Raw genomic sequence first — 13740 nt, 5'->3', positions numbered from 1 at the left:
CTTCGAATTAAGCAGAACGGCACAATTTTGCAGATTTTATAGCAACTCTGTCTCTCGGGGGTAAAATGGTATTCCACATGACAATCGGTACTTGACCATTTTCAAATTCGTCCGGTATCGAATCATCGCCACTGTTTGGGAATTGGGATCGACATTGAATTTTTGAAACGTCGGAATCGTCCGCTTTCGTTTCTGTATCGGCATCGGCAATTAACATTAACGGAGAATTTTCTAGATCTACTAGATTAAAAAAAGATTTACAAAACTAGTAACGGTAAATTATGTTTTACATTCATAAGTTACTTAAGTTAAAAAAATTTATCAAACCCCCATTGAGTAAAAAAAGTTAAATGAATAACCCAAAATGCCCCAACATCCTTCTCTCTCCTTCTTCTTCTTCTCCTGACGGAACCAACCACTCCCTTGATCCCCCTCCCCTGCAATCCCACCCCACCCACACACAACCCCCAACCCCCAACCCCCAACCCTTCTCTCTCCCATATACCAGCGGCACTTCCCACAACACTTCTCTCTTTTTCTCTCTCTTGCATTGAATCTTCCTTCCTCTCTCACCCCATCTCATGAGTTGACCCACATCAGAGTTGCCCCATATATGCCAATAAAAATCAAGAAATTCAAAAACAAAAATTAATTCCAATTGGGTTCACCTGTTCCTCCTATATATATATATTAAACCTTTATTCAATCCTTTCCGTGTTAACCATTAGAGATCTTTACCTCATTCTCTCCTCACTTTTCCCTCTCTCTTGACTCTCTTTCTTTCCTTAATCTCAACTGATCATCACATCGGTTTGGAGAATCCAAAAAAATGGATAGCAGTTGCATAGATGAGACCATAAGTGATTCAGCTTTTGCTGTTTCAGCATCTGTGTCACCGACAACGGTACTACCTTCACCACCGGAGAAACTGTGCCGAGTCGAAAGCGGAGCAAGCGTCGTTCAAGACTCAGAAAGCGGAATCGAAGCCAAATCACGAAGCTTCCTTCCTCTCAATAGAAAGGTGTTGTTCTTCAACCAAACGGTCGATGGGGAGCTCAGATATACGAGAAACACCAACGAGTTTGGCTTGGAACTTTCAATGAAGAAGAAGAAGCAGCTAAAGCCTACGATATCGCCGCTCAAAGATTTCGAGGCTAGGATTGTAGGGGAGGGGGATCAAGGGAGTGGTTGCAGGAGAGAGTGGTTGGTTCCGTCGAGAGAAGAAGAAGGAGAGAGAAGGATGTTGGGGCATTTTGGGTTATTCATTTAACTTTTTTTACTTAATGGGGTTTTGATAAATCTTTTTAACTCAAGTAACTTATGAATGTAAAACATAATTTACTACTACTAGTTTTGTAAATCTTTTTTTAATCTAGTAGATCTAGGAAATTCTCCCTAATTTAGCGATATCAATTCTAGGGTAATCCTATATCGATGGATTGATATGGACAAGGCTAGAATGGTAAAAATGATTTTTATTGAAAACTAGAGGTAAATATATCTGATACAGTCTGATTTGGATTAGTATTGCAACAATATCGGTAGAGATCAATTTCATATTTGATACGGAATCTTAAAACCATGATGGTCGCATGTCAGTGAGATGGGGATTTTTCCTCTCCCACCGGTGAAGGAAAACTTTTTGCCTAAATTTTTTTGACTGAATTTAATGGTGATACTCATTGTTCAAGGAGTCTAATCATAGCATCAAATCATCGTAAATGAAGAGATTCTCAACCATGGTAGAATCAATTAACAATGCACCTTCCTACCATGGGCACTTGCTCCTTTTGGTTGCACTTCTTGAGAGTGATTTCACTGATCTTGTGTTCTTCAAGAGTAGTTTGGGAGCGGAATCATATGGGACAAATTCGGCTTGATTTTATGCTCCTGCAGATTAAATCGGTCCAATTTCTAATATAGGAACAAGAGTAAAAGAATAAAAGAAAATTTCTCTACACGATCCGAAACAACTCTATGAGATCAACATTCTCTCCTCGAGCCTTAACACTCAACCCTCGACGTCTTCTCAATCTCTCATTATCCTTTTCCCCCTTCTTCCATTGTTCCTCTTGTCGTCATTGCAAGACGATCTCCACAGTTGTCCGACATGTGGTCTTTTTTTCTTCTTTTTTTTTTTTTTTTTTTGGGGGGGGGGGGGGAGATAAGATGGTGAAGAAGCAAGCTTATGCCCGTCTGCCTGGCAGCTGTTGGGTCTCCCCATCTCTCCTAAACTTCCCCTAGTCTTCGGCCCAAAGCCCCTGTCCTTGGCCTTCCAACATGGGGTTAAAGGATTTGCTTGCTTGTTCTGACTTGCGCTTTTATATAGGGGTAAGACTTTTCTCTCTACCAATATTCCATCAACTTTAGCTTTTGAAACATCACCAATCCTGATACCAAGGCTCCCATCACCTCTTCCTACTGCTATGGTTCTTTGCTTGACAACTTTGAAACATCGTCCCTAACCCGCTTCCCTCGTGCAACAATACCAGACCTTGTCATTGCTCCTCTTCCCTTGGCTTCCATGAGGCTTCATCCGTGGAAAACACAATTTTTCGTCTGTGCGTTGCTCCTACAACCATTAAAATGTTAAGGTATTCTAAGCAACCTTGGGCTCGTTAAGGCTAATGCTCATGATGGGAAAATTGACAACTTCTTCCATTGTAAAATAATAATTCTAGATTCATACTTGCTCTCAAACAAGAAAAATAAACATCAAATTATTTGAATTTTATTCATAGATATTCACAATATGTCCTCCATCTCCCTCCTCTTTTCTCTTCAACTTTTAGCTTTTCATACATTTTATTTCTCTTTTCTTTCATGTAACCATGCTTATGAGAGCTCCAGCTTTTTCCTCTTGATCACACAAGGTACAAGAAAATCGAAACCTTAGGCTAGTTAGGACTCTCTCTCTCTCTCTCTCTCTCTCTCTCTCTCTCTCTCTCTCTCTCTCTCACACACACACACACACACACACACACACACAAAAAACATTGAATTTTCATCCTCATCTACTCTAAGGGACCATTTTATCTTCTTCTTGTGAAAAAAAAAAACAGAATAGAGAGTTGCCACCTAAATTAAGGCCTAACACCCACATATAAAACATGACTCCAATAAAGACTAGCCAAACCATGAGAATGGGTTCGAATTAGGTTGTGGACCAAGGACGGTGCTACACACCTCGGTGCACCCGATTAAACCGGTCTTCGTATTTAATTGATATAAATGTTCGAAAATAAAACTGAAATACCACAAAATTTATAAAATAAATAGGAATTAGTATATAAATGAAAGTTTAAACCACAACTTATGCATTTTATTACAAAAAGAGATTAGTATATATATCACATAGGCTATACTAAATTTTCTTCCTTTTTTTTTGTAGAAGGAAACTTATTCATTCAAACGTGGCAAACTCATAGTTGGCAGGATACATGATTTCGTCAACTACAGGTGAAATTGGGCCAAATTGTCCTACAAGTCACCGACATGGTCTTCCTACTTAGGGAGTCTGTGATTTTGTTCAACTCCCTAGGAACAATTGAAATTAGATTCCTAAAAACAACCGGACAAATGAATGATATCACCTATCATAGGTTGCACTGCTATAGGCATTGTAGCCAATGAATTTGATGCGTAAGACCAGAGCTCTTTGCAGTATATTTCCATTATAATCTTCGCAACACTATCTGATAGTGTTCTAACATTCCATCACGCATACTAGACATATCACTTCATACTTGGATGACTGTAGCCCACTGATCTGAAGGTGTTGCCGATCTTGGAGGATATTAGACATATCACTTCATACTTGGATGTAGGGCTGCAAGTTTGGCCATGTCGGCCCGAACCCGCCCTGAGCCCAAACAGGGCCTAGGCTAAGATTTCTGGCCCTAAGGGCAGGTTAGGGCCAAAAATTCCTGGCCCTGAGTCAGGGTCGGGTCGGGTCAGGGTTGAGACCTCGGGCTCAGCTCGACCCTGATTTTGACCCTGATTTTTTATCCTGATTTTGGCACTGAAGAAATTTCTTTATTTATTAAAAAATAGAAGCTATTACCAATACAAACAAGTGCTTAGCGCACTTAGTAGTTTGTGTTGTGAAAAATCAATTGCTACCAAGAGGTTTTGGGTTCAAGCCACCTCTCTCACATCTTCTCTAGACTTGTTATTTTAATTTAATTATTGCAGGGACAGGGTCAGGGTTAGGGTCAAGGTATTTAGGCCCTGAGTCAGGGTCAGGGCGGGCCTGGGTCCAGCTAAGGGGACTCAGGGTTGGACTTGGGTTTTAAAAAGCCCAGCCCAACCCGACGTTGTTGCAGCCCTACTTGGATGACTATAGTTTTTCTTTTGTTTCAAGGACTGCTAATTCTATTGCAAATTGCATTGCCAGGAGGGCCCTATCCGTTTCGGGAAGGATGGTCTGGCCCATTTCCGATCCCTGGTTATCTGAGGTTATTGTCTCAGAATCCGGGAGTGTTTCCCGTTCTCTTCAATAACTTTCTTTCGACCAAAAAAAAAGAAAAGCATTCCATCACGCATAGACGTAGCTTCACCCAATAGAATAAAAGAGAAGGATGCAAGTTCAGTTTGGCAAAGTGTATCCGGCCATAATGGTCTCTAATAACAATCTTGAGACTACCTTTGTGCTGATATTGGTTCCGTACAACATCAGAGTTTAGCTTTAGAACGAAAAAGGGGGCGGATCCTCGGCACATCTCTCCCTTTGCAGACTATCTTGAATAACAAATGATGGTGGCACCATTGGAGAAGCTCATTATTTATCTTCTCCCCAAGGTGGTTAAATTGATCCCAACTTTGAATCTAATTTTGAATTGAAAATCACCTGTTCAATGAGGTCGATACGATAAGGAGCATCCAAACCATACAATTTGAGAAAATGGACAATTGAGGAACTTATTTGATGGGGTTTCTACTACTTCATCACACCTCTGACTAATCTGATTAATAGGAACATGTCTAAGTAGTAGCCCTTCCCCCGAAACCAAACCTGCACATGCTCTCCAAATAAAGTTTTTAAATTTTGAAAGAGTCTGTAGTCTCCAAAGTTTCTTCCAAATCAAAGTCAGAGTACTGCTCCAAGAGCTTATCATGATGAAGGATTTGTAGCCTCCTTTGATCTTTACTGATCATACTGAAGGTGAGAAGCCAACTTGATTTGAAAATGACCATCCCATGATGCCCTCATATCAAATGATCCTTTAGATTAAAAAAAGAGCAAGTGGAATTTGCAAAACAGTTGCCCTCTCAGATAGGTGGAAGAGAGTTTCGAGTGGCACGGCATTCCACACCTGATTATTCTGATCAATCAATTTAAATACACAAACCGTTGTACTCCCTTACAGTTGAGAAAGTTGGACTTTGAATTTGATAAAGAGGGGATCCAATTATCTTCTCAAGTTCTAATCTTCTCCCCAATACCAACCTTCCAAAGAATCCCCACTTTTAGCACCTTCCTCCCTTCTAAGATACTACACCATGCCCATGATGGTTGATTATCTTAGCGTGACATTAAAAACTCACCCCTAGGGAAGTGAATTGATTTAATAAAAGAAGCCCAAGCAAAATCAAGTTCATGTAAAAAACCCCAATATCCTTAGAGTTACATAGACGCTTTCAAGATAACCATTAGATTTTATTTGGCTTATACCTATCTCCTCAAAAGAAATGAGTGGACTCCTAACAAATCAGATTGTGTTGTGAAGTCAGGAGCTTAAAATGGGAAGCTGCAAAGTTTTTTTTTTATTTTTTATGAAAGAAAAACATATATATAAACCTTAAACGGGTAAGTACAATAATGGACGAGCCTTGGACCAGGCAGGATGCTACAAAGATGAAAAGTAATATTTTCAAAGTTATCAGTTTTTTCAATTAAAACAAAAAAGTTATGTATAAGGTTCCAGGGTATAAGGTAAGAGTCCTTGGAAATAAAGAGCTAAACGAGGTCCTTGTTGCATAACCTTACATGTCTTATGGGGATCTGCTCCTTGTTAGCTCTTTCCCATCCTTGTAGAAGACCAAAAAGTTTTGCCTCCATGGGGTCATGTACACTTATGCAACCTGCATCTATTAGAAAACTTTGTCCATCTATCAAAATGTTAAAGTGTCACTGGACTAATTTAGAAGCGGGTTCAAAAACTCCTGCGACAATTATACCAGACAGGTTCATTATAGTGTTAGAACCAGAGGTATGAGATATACTAGGCGATCCATTATATGGTGAATATATTATAAATGAATTAATTGTAGATGGTGAGATACGTAGATCATTTGCCCATTTTAAAACATATTTGATAACCGATAAGGAATCAGCTGAAGTACCACGCATAATAACATTGTTCCTTACAAACCATATATAATAAGAAGTTCTAATGAAAATAGAGAAAACCCAGGAAATAGATTGTTTATCAAGATCGGAGGATGCAAGTAAAGATGCACATAGAGTGATGAAGGATGGGCCAGAGAGATGCTCAGCTCTTAGTCCAAGAGGAATAGAAGCCCAGATACGCTTAGTCCAATCACATGATAAGAATATATGCTAAATCGATTCATCACAAGAGCCATATAAAATACATGAAGAGTCGACTGGAAGCCATTTCGAAATAGAGGCTCTAACTGGGAGTCCTGCATGTAAGACACGCCAAAAGAAAATTTTAAATCGATGATGTAAGTTGAGTTTTTCTTTGTTAATGAACATCTCCATGTATCATTAGATGATGAGTTATTGATCCTTAGAATGTTCATCACCGAAGTAGGACAAAAACAAGCTTGTAATTTAATTTGATCCCATATTATTTGTCAAAAAGTCTGATACATGGATATAATTGGGATTTAAACACAAAGCTTGAGGAGAGGAATTACCTGTGTCTGATGGAACCCAAGGATCATGCCAACAAGAGGTAGAGAAACCATTACCAATTTGTCTAAAGACCATATTCTTCAAGATTGGTAAGGTCTTAGTAATACTATTCCAAGTCCACGACCCTCTTTCAACATGGTTTTAGGGTCAAAAAGTGAGGAATTAGGAAAGTATTTAACTTTAAGCACATTTGCCCAAGTAGAAGATGGTTCAGAAAGAAGCCTCCATCCAAGTTTCAATATTAAGGCCTTACTATGGGTAAAAAAACTTCCTAATTCCCAGGCCTCCTTAATTTAAAGGTCTTCAGATAGAATCCTAACCAACCAGATGGCATTTTTGTTTGCCAGCAAGGTCATTATTCCAAAAACATAGATTAATAGAATCTAATTCCTGGCATGTTTTTTGGGGAAAGAGAAAACTTGACATTATGTAAGACGGAGTGGATGCAAGGACAAATTGGATCATAATTCTTCTTCGAGCAAAACAAAGGAAATTACCTTTCTAAGTGGCAAGTTTAGAGCGCACATTTTCCACTAAAAAGCTTAAGTCCTTGTATTTGGATCTGTTGCAAAACAGATTAGTACCGAGATAAACAGATTTAGAGGTCATTTCTTTCATGTGAAGGAGTGTGCAAAGATGTTTCCTATGAGCATGGGAGACATTACTACTGAAAGAGATTTCACTTTTATTAAAGTTAATTTCTTAACCAGAAATATCAGAAAAAAGCTCAAGGATAGACTTTATTGTTAAAAAATCATCCTCAGTAGCTCTGCAGAAAATGAAAGTATCATCCGCAAAGAACTGATGGAGATCTCATGGGAACTTCGGGCAATTTTAATACCTTTAAAAAGTCCAATGTCCCTGCAAGCATCCAAATGCCTAGATAAGACTTCCATAGCTAGGAGAAAGAGGTAAGGGCTAAAAGGGCAACCTTGTCGAAGGCCCCTAGAGGGTTAAAGGAAACCAAAAGGGCTGCCATTGATTTTGAAAGAAAAGGAAGAGGTAGAAATAAGGGAGTACACCAGGAAAATCCAATGTTCATTAAAGCCAAGAAAACGAAAAAGGTTAGTAATCATTTGCCATTCTACCCTATCATATGCCTTTTGACATGTCAAGTTTAATGGCAGCAAACCCCATTTTTCCTACCTTTTTTCTTTACAAAAAATTCTAAGTTTGGGTAATATATGGACTTTAAAAATTGCACCTCATGGGTTCTCTAGGGAATACCACTATCTCCACACCACCTTGGTTAGAAAGGCGAGGTATTGAAGTTTGGAATTCCAAAAGTTACAAATCCCTTTTATCCTTTGATTTGCATAGACGGTTCCATGAAACCCAATGGATCTTAGATTTCCCAGCCTCTTCCCCACAAAAGAAGTTAGCAACAGCCTTCCTCAAAGTCATAATGCGAAATTGGCAATTTGAAGTAGGAACAAGTGTAATTGCAAAGAGAGAAAGCCATCAACATGAGCATAATCTCTTTAACTGCGTACGTTAAAAGCTTCTGCTTCGAGCCTTACAATTTCTGAGATAGCTTATCTTGAACCTCATGGAAGACATGAGTCTTGGTTTGTCCAAATTCAATAGATAAGCCGAGATACTTATACGGGCTTGAACCGTATTAGGTCTTGAGGACGTGGGAGATCCACCTCTTGAATTTGGAAGGTGTGTTAGTACTAAACATGAGCGATGATTTGGAAAAGTTTATCGCCTGGCCACTAGCATTGCTATATAACTCTAAGCAAGCCTTTAAGTTACACACCTCTTGCAAATGGAGCTCGGAAAATAAGAGACAATCATTGACGAATAACAAATGAGAAATCAGCAAACCACTATGTCTGATTTTGATCAAATGGATCAATCCTCCTTTCAACCTTGTTTATCACTGCAAAGAGGGCTTAGTAGATTCATTAATCAAGAAATGGTAGGATATCGATGTAATGCACAACATGATTAATTTGACCTAAGAAGAGAAAAAAAAAACCCATTTTCAATGAAGCTGCTCTATAAACCTCCATTCCAAATTGTCGTATGCAGTGCTTTTGAAGCTAAGTACCAATAATGAGAGTGTTGACTGTCAAGAAGAGATCTTGGTAATAAGAGGCACAAAACCCAACTAGTTGTTAGCAGCAAGATTAGCGCATCAGATAAGGAAGAAAATCTCGCATATATGGTAGAGGAGTATAATCGGGATTCTACACTAATAATGGGTGTAATTGGGGCTCTATGAGTTGTTCATTCTTATCCAATCACGTATGTAATTCTTTATTTAAGGAACAAGATAACCCTCCTCACAGTAAAGAGTGAAGAGAGGGATTTCCTGTTGTGGACGTAGGCTTCCTATCCTGGGAAGCTGAACCACGTTAAACCTTCGTCTCTTGCTCATCTCTTTCTTTATGCACTGATCGTGATATCCTGGGATGAATCTGTTCGCTGCCATCTTGGTCTTCAGTCATTCTATAGATAAGTTTTGTTCTCCTATTTTTTTATTATTGCTGCAATGGAAAAATCCTCTAGTTCATCTTCTGCATCTGAAACAAATAAGGTGACCGAGACACATAATCGCCTCACGTCTCTCACCCTTAATGGTATTAATTATTTGCCTTGGGCGAAAGCCGTGACCGTCGCTCTTGGTGGGCATTCTAAGCTCGGTTACATCAATGGTGCCACCAAAGCGCCTGATTCAATCGATCCAAAATTTGAACTTGGTCATGTCGTGGTTGTTCAATTCAATGGATCCACAAGTCTATGAAATCTTTGCTTACTCAGATACATCTAAAGCTTTATGGGATTCATTGAAGGACATGAATGGGCAAGCTGAAAACACTACTTGTGTGTTTGAATTACAGCAAGAGCTCTCATACATGGCGCAAGAGCTCTCACACATGGAGCAAGCCCCAAATCAATCTTTCACCGAACATCTCAGTAATATGAAGCGCAAGTGGGACGAGTTAAAGCTGTATCGTCCCCCTGCTGCCTCTGTTGAAATCTATACTCAACGAGAGGAGCAGGATCGAACCTTTCAGTTATTGGCAAGCTTGCAATCTGAATATGAAGATTTAAGGAGACAAATGCTATTGAGTCATACTCTTCCTTCCTTTGCTTCAGTTTGCGCCACTGTTCATAGAGAAGAAACTCGTCGTCGTGCCATGACTAATACACCTAAATCCAGTAGCGAGGGGGTACCTGAAAATTCAGCCCTTGCTGCCGCTGGTGCTTCTCAAGGACAGCGATCATCTTCCTCTTCGTCTCGTGGCCGTGGTGGTAAAAATCAAGGACGATATCACTGTGACCATTGTAGTCGTGATGGCCATACCAAAGACCGTTGTTGGGTTTTGTATCCACACCTTCGTCCAAGTAAAGAGAAAGGGGTGGACTCTAAGATTCCTGATGCCAATACTGCTGCTAAGAATACTACAAATCCAGATTTACATACATCTCTTGGAACGTTGGCACAGCAGCTTCAAACTCTTTTGATGAAAAATGGTAGTTTCACTACAGGAAATGGTGGACCGATTGATGCAGGGCACATGGCTCATACCTCTGGTAACTTTTTTGCCCTTAATACTTTGTCTAAAGATGTGTTTATTATAGACTTTGGAGCCACGCATCATATGTGCAGCTCCCCTCATCCATTATCTCAATTAAACACCAATGTTGGTGCCTCTCCTATCACAGTGGCCAATGGCACTCATGTGCCGGTCCAAGGACTTGGAAAGATTAATCTTTTTTCTAGATCTTTTGATGGATTATTTGTTCCCTCCCTGTCTTCTAATCTACTATCTGTTAGTAGGCTGACCAAGGAACTAAACTGTGATGTGATTTTTTCATCTGATAAGGTAACCTTTCAAGACAGAATTTCGAGGAAGATTGGTGAAGGCCATTTCCAAAATGGTCTTTATTTTTTGGATATTCTTGGTATTGCTCTTGCAGCTCAGCAAAATAAAGAAACGATGGCTCGTCTGTGGCATTGGAGATTAGGACATTCATCGGATCGTACTTTACATTCCTTGAATCCGTCTTTTTCTATTAATTCCAATAATTGTGAGATTTGTCATTATTCTAAACAGCATCGGTTACCTTTCCCTCATAGTGTTACTATTTCTAAAGATTTGTTTGATTTGGTACACTCTGACGTCTGGGGGAGAGCTCCTGTTGATTCCCGAGATGGTTTTAAATATTTTGTCACCTTTATAGATGACAAGTCTCGTGCTACTTGGGTGTATTTACTGAAGTCCAAACACGATGTGTTAACTGAGTTCCAAAATTTCTATAACATGGTCCAAACTCAGTACAATGCCCAAATTAAAGTTTTACGTATTGATAATGGAACAGAGTATACCAATGGCCCATTTGGGAATTTTCTTAGAACCCGTGGGATTATTCACCAAACTTCTTGTGTTGGCACGCCTCAACAGAATGGCGTTGTAGAAAGGAAAAATCGTCACTTACTCGAAGTGACCCGGGCTCTCCTCTTTCATGCCAACGCTCCTAAGCGTTTTTGGTCCGATGCCATTCTCACAAGTTGTTACCTGATTAATCGCCTTCCTAGTAAGGTGCTCAATTTCAAATCTCCCATGGAGGGGCTTCTTGGCCGGCCAATTAATATTTCCCACCTCCATGTCTTTGGAAGTGTGTGCTATGTCCACTCTCAAACCGGTGCAAAACTTGACCCACGGGCTCGTCGGTGCATGTTTTTTGGTTACTCCTCTGTTAAAAAGGGGTACAAGTGTTATGATTACATGGCTGGAAAGGTGATTTTTTATCTTGATGTTCACTTTGATGAACCTAACATGTTATTTCCTGACAGGGATCAAATTCAGGGGGAGACCAATTGTGGTGACTTTGATTATAGTCAATTTAATGTGGATTTTGAATTTGCTCCTCTGCCTATTGTATCTGAAGCTGCTGGGAGTAATACCCAGGTTGATACAACTCAAGTTGATGAAAATGGGGATGATGTGAGAAACGACACTGATGATACTCAACCAGACACTGGTAATACTCAACCTGCTGGGGATCCTCAAACTACCCATACCCAGGTTGTTCCAATTCGTCGATCTACAAGGGTCACTCAGTCGTCTGTCAGGTTACATGATTTTACCTATGCCACTGCCTACCCAATTCAGAATCATTTATGTTATGATAATATTGCTCCTAAATTTAAAGGTTTTTTTGGCTAAAATAGATGCTCATAGAGAGCCCTGTAATTTCTCTAAAGCTAAGACCTTGTCAATATGGGTCAAGGCTATGGATGAAGAGCTCAAGGCTCTAGATAAAAACCACACATGGAATATTGTTCCTCTTCCCGATGGAAAACGCCATGTTGGGTGTCGGTGGGTCTATAAGATCAAACACAAAAGTGATGGCTCCATTGAGAGATATAAAGCCAGACTTGTTGCAAAAGGATATACCCAAACCTATGGTGTCGACTACAAGGAAATGTTTGCTCCAGTAGTTAAAATGAACACCGTTCGTGTTTTATTATCAGTGGTTGTTAATTATGATTGGGATTTATTTCAAATGGACGTTAAAAATGCGTTCCTGCAAGGTGACCTTGAAGAAGAAGTCTATATGGACCTCCCCCCTGGCCACACTCTTGGGAATAAATCTGGTTATTGTTGCAAACTCAACAAGGCTATCGATGGATTAAAACAATCTCCACGCGCCTGGTATGGAAAATTAAGCTCTGCTCTCCTGGCTGTTGGTTTTAAAAAGGGACAATCTGACTCCTCATTGTTTACTAGGAGAGGTAAAACCGGAATTGTTGTAGTCCTTGTGTACGTGGATGATATTGTTATTACAGGGAACGATTCCCTCAGAATAACTAAGCTCAAACAATATCTAAATGAGAAGTTTGACATTAAAGACTTAGGGAGGTTACGTTACTTCATTGGGATTGAGATTGCTAGGTCCAGTAAAGGGCTGTTTATGTCACAAAGAAAATATGCCTTAGACCTATTGGAAGAAACAGGGAAACTTGGAGCTAAACCTGTTGACTCCCCCATGGATTATGGTAGCAAATTTGATAGCAAAAATAAGCAGCTGCCAGATAGTGGCCGGTTCCAGAGACTAGTTGGACAGTTAATCTACTTGACCATTACAAGACCTGATACTATGTATGCGGTTAGCTACGTTAGTCAATTCATGCATTCCCCTACTGAATGGCATATGGACCTCGTTGATCATATCTTACGATACCTAAAGTCATGTCCTGGCAGAGGAATTTGGATGAAGAAAAACGGTCACACTACTATTGTGGGTTATGCTGATGCCGATTGGGCTAGGTCTCCTATTGATAGAAGATCTACTACCGGTTTTTGTACCTTCGTTGGGGGCAACTTGGTCACTTGGAAAAGCAAAAAACAGAGTGTGGTTGCCCGCTCAAGTGCTGAAGCCGAATACAGGGCAATGGCACTAGCTACAAGTGAGTTAGTCTGGCTGAGCTCCTTGATTATTGAGCTCAGCCTAGGATCCTCTAGCCTACCCATGAAGCTGTTTTGTGATAATCAAGCAGTCATACTCATTGCTTCCAATCCAGTTTTCCATGAGAGAACGAAGCACATCGAAGTCGATTGCCACTTCATTCGTGAGAAAATTCAAGCCAAGATCATTGAAACTCCATATATACGGAGTAAAGACCAACTTGCTGATATGTTTACCAAAGCTTTATCTGGAGGAGTCTTCCAAAGCTTGCTATCCAAGTTGACCTCTGTCGATATCTTCGGTCCAACTTGGAGAGGGAGTGTTAGCGAGATTAGCGCATCAGATAAGGAAGGAAATCCCGCATATATGGTAGAGGAGTATAATCAGGATTCTACAACTAATAATGGGCGTAATTGGGGCTCTATGAGTTG

The sequence above is a fragment of the Telopea speciosissima genome, chromosome 10, assembly GCF_018873765.1.
Source record: "Telopea speciosissima isolate NSW1024214 ecotype Mountain lineage chromosome 10, Tspe_v1, whole genome shotgun sequence".
NCBI lineage: Eukaryota > Viridiplantae > Streptophyta > Magnoliopsida > Proteales > Proteaceae > Telopea > Telopea speciosissima.
Note: the sequence above shows the minus strand (reverse complement) of the source record.